The sequence below is a fragment of the Octodon degus genome, unplaced genomic scaffold (genome assembly GCF_000260255.1).
Source record: "Octodon degus isolate 3935 unplaced genomic scaffold, OctDeg1.0 scaffold00040, whole genome shotgun sequence".
Lineage (NCBI taxonomy): Eukaryota > Metazoa > Chordata > Mammalia > Rodentia > Octodontidae > Octodon > Octodon degus.
The window spans coordinates 17,164,177-17,167,801 of record NW_004524616.1 but is presented as its reverse complement, the minus strand read 5'-3'; the positions used below and the strand labels follow the sequence as shown (position 1 = coordinate 17,167,801).

Below are 3,625 nucleotides of genomic sequence, written 5' to 3'. Positions count from 1 at the left end.
GCTGCTGTGTCTGATGAGGTGCAGGTCTGTTGCACAAGCATGTGAGCAGAGACCCTACAGGTGACTCTGACACACATGTGAGGCCCACAGCACCTGCTGGGTGACTCTGTAACTTCCATGCTCTCCTCCTCCCCAACAGGTGTTTGTAAGATGTAACTCACTGGTCCCATGGTGGCACAGTTCTATCACTGCTAAGCGAGGGGCAGGTGAAAGCCACATGGCAGTCACAGGCTCTGTGTGTGACCATTCATATCAAGAGCCCCTGTCTGAAGCCAATTCCTGTGATAACATTGGTATGCATAGAGCCACCTATCAGTTCGGCTTGAGGGCATAGTGGCACCAGGCTGCAGCGGGTGATGTGCATTACCTGTGATAGCAGTCAGATGTGGCATCTCAGCTCACACTTTGCTGTGATGGAGCATCCTGAGGCCTGTCCTGCTCCCCTCTCTCAGTATGACTCCTCCCATGCAGGGCCTGTCCAGGTGACACCCCAGAAGCCCCAGCTCTGTCTCCAGCCTCATAAGGCTACAGCACAAAAAGCATCCTAGCATCAGCCCCTCTGTGATGGGAGGGAGGAGGTGGCCACTCACGGATGCTCTGGGTCCCTGTTCCACAAGCCCTACCTCATCTATCCAGGACCACCTCCCTGGAGGGTGGCCTCATGCTGTCCACTGAATACCTCTCACAGAGGAGGCCACAACAGGCCCACTGTTATTCCAAATGTCACCTCTTCAGGCTGTACAGGGTGATGGGAAAGAATGTCCCACTGTGACACTGCCCTGCAGAACCTGAATCAGCCTCCAACTCTCCCAAACTACCATGGAGCATAGTGCTGGGACCTTGTGTCCTCCTGGCCCCTAGCAAATCAGTTCCTTCCTCCTGGTCTTTACTTGCTCCTCTGTGAGACAGGGACAGGGTTTTTGTCCTGGTGAGGATAGTGCTCTGCAGTGACCACTCCTGAGTCTCATTTTCTGTCTCTGTGTCTCCATGCCCCCTTCTTGCTCAGTTGTGTCTTTCTTCCTGTCCACTCCTCAGAGCAGCAGAACACATTGGTCTCAGGGTGCAGAGGAACACAAGGACCTCAGCCCAGCCAGCCTGTTGAGGCCAGTCTTGGAAGGCAGAGGTGACTACCCTTCCTGCCTGACCCCTACATTCCTCCAGGTGAGCTCCCATTTGCTGCAAGGATGAATATGCTTAGACAAAGGCGAGACTTCAGCGGTGCCCTCTGGCTAGCAGCACAGACCCTCTGGTGGCCCCTGTGACCTCTTGCATCACTGAGACAAGAACAATCCCTCAGGCAGAGCTGTTAGGAGCTAGGAAGAGATGACCTTCTTTGGGCCTAGAACAGGGGCCTCTTGTACTTCTCCTTCATCTGTATGTGCCCTATTGGCCACTGCAAAGTACAGGGGAACGTGGTGGTTGTCAGGCAAGCTGCTTCAGGTCTCAACCCTGCTGGGGTGCAGGGGCCTTCACCAGACCAGCTTCCTCCTGTGAGATGGGGCTTACTGTGTGTCCCACTGCACTCTGCCTAGCAGGTGTCTGGCCCTGATTGGATTTTCCTTCCCTGCCCCTGTCACCTCCCAAACCATTACCCAGCCCGAGTAATGACAAGATTTGTACTGATTGTCTCACCTGAACTGCACTGTCCCTGCCCTGCCCTTCCTCTCCAAGGGGAACTACAGAGGCAGAGAAAGGATGTGATGCCACTGTCCTGCCACACACTCGTGCTGCTGGGGTGTTTGATCTTCAGCTTCACAAGTTCAGCCATTTTTCTTAAGAGAGGAAAAAGAGATTCAGACAGAGAAAGAGGGATGGAGACAAAGAAGGAGACAATGAGGTAAAAATGAGCAGAGCAGGGCAATAAGAAGAGGACAGAAAAATCAAGGGAAGGAGAGAGGAGAGTGTCCTCTCTTGAAGCCACCCAGGCCTGTTCTCCCCCACCTTCAGCTCTGCTTCCTACAGTTACCCTCCTAACTCTGAGTGACCATGACCTCCCTGGGGAGGTGACAGCCTCTTGCTCAGCATGACAGGGCATCTGCTTAAGATTCAGAGGCCTCTGACATAGGAGGCATCTCTGGAAAGCTACCTTGAATGTGTCCTGTGGTCAGGAAAGCTGACTGACAGGTGAGAAATGGGCTGTCACCAGGAAGGGAGGGACCCCTCCTCTCCCCGTTTCTGGCCCCTGAGCATTTCCAGGGCCAGGGCTCCCAAGGAAGTTAGGAAGGCCAGCTTAACATGAACTCTGCATTTATTTCTTGCTCTACCTCTCTTCTCTCTCTCTTCTCACCTCTCCATCTCCCCAGATCTTCCATTTCCTATTTGAGAACAGTTTTAGCCTGCCTGCACCACCACTACAATTCTGGCCACTGTAGCAGCAAAGGCTGTTTTGAGCCAGTGAGTCAGAAACCAGCGATGCTTTTTATTAAAGGCAAAAGAGAAAGAAGATGATATTTTAAAAGCAAAATACTGGTTTCAGAGTTGAACTTGCAGGTGACTTGGGGCCACTGGTGCTACAGCTGCTGCTGCTACTGGTCTACCACCTCTGGTCTTTTGCAATGTCAGGTTTTGATAGCTTAAACACGGATTTCTACCAGACATGCTACAGCATCAATGACCAGTCTCAACAATCCTATGATTATGGAGGAAGTGGAGGACACTATAGCAGACAGTATGCTGGCTATGACTACTCGCAGCCAGGCCCATTTGTCCCTCCAGACATGATACAGCCACAGCAGTTGTACAAGGGCCAGATTTTTCACCCAAATCAGGCATATACTCATGCACCTCAGCCATTGTATGGAAACAACTTCAAGGATGAGCCACCTTTATTAGAAGAATTAGGTATCAATTTTGACCACATCTGGCAGAAAACACTAACAGTGCTACACCCATTAAAAGCAGCAGATGGCAGCATCATGAATGAAACTGACTTGGCGGGACCAATGGTTTTTTTGCCTTGCCTTTGGAGCCACACTGTTACTGGCTGGCAAAATCCAGTTTGGCTATGTATATGGAATCAGTGCGATTGGATGTCTAGTTTGCTTATTAAACTTAATGAGCATGACAGGTGTTTCATTTAGCTGTGTAGCAAGTGTCCTTGGATATTGTCTTTTCCCATGATCTTACTTTCCAGCTTTGCAGTGATATGTTCTTTACAAGGAATGTTAGGAATCATTCTCACGGATGGGATTATTAGATGATGTAGTTTTTCTGCTTCCAAGATTTTTATTTCTGCTTTAGCCATGGAAGGACAATAACTTTTAGTAGCATATCCTTGTGCTTTGTGACGTGGAAACTTTGCCCTCATTTCCATCTTTTGAACACAATTTATTGAAATGTGGATGTCAGTGGCCAAATACACAGGAGGACCTTGAACTCTTACACTGGACGAGCAAACTGCTGCAGTGCAACTCATGAAGATTTATGATAGACTATTGGAGCAATGAAAATAAACACTTCTCTTTTATTCATTTTTATACAACTTTTGAATACTATATTGGATTTATCTGCAGTGTGACTAGCTTTATTTTTTTCAAAGTTTTATTGATAAACAGATAGCAATGAGACAGTTTCAAATCCAATCAGAAGTACAGTTTCAACAAATAATACACTGCATATATTCTTC

The 3,625-nt window shown here is 48.8% G+C and overlaps 1 pseudogene; it reads left to right on the top strand.

Annotated features, from left to right (window-relative positions):
• The first annotated feature begins 2,475 nt into the window (after positions 1-2,475).
• On the top strand, positions 2,476-3,320 carry LOC101564032 (annotated as a pseudogene).
• Positions 3,321-3,625: the final 305 nt, after the last annotated feature.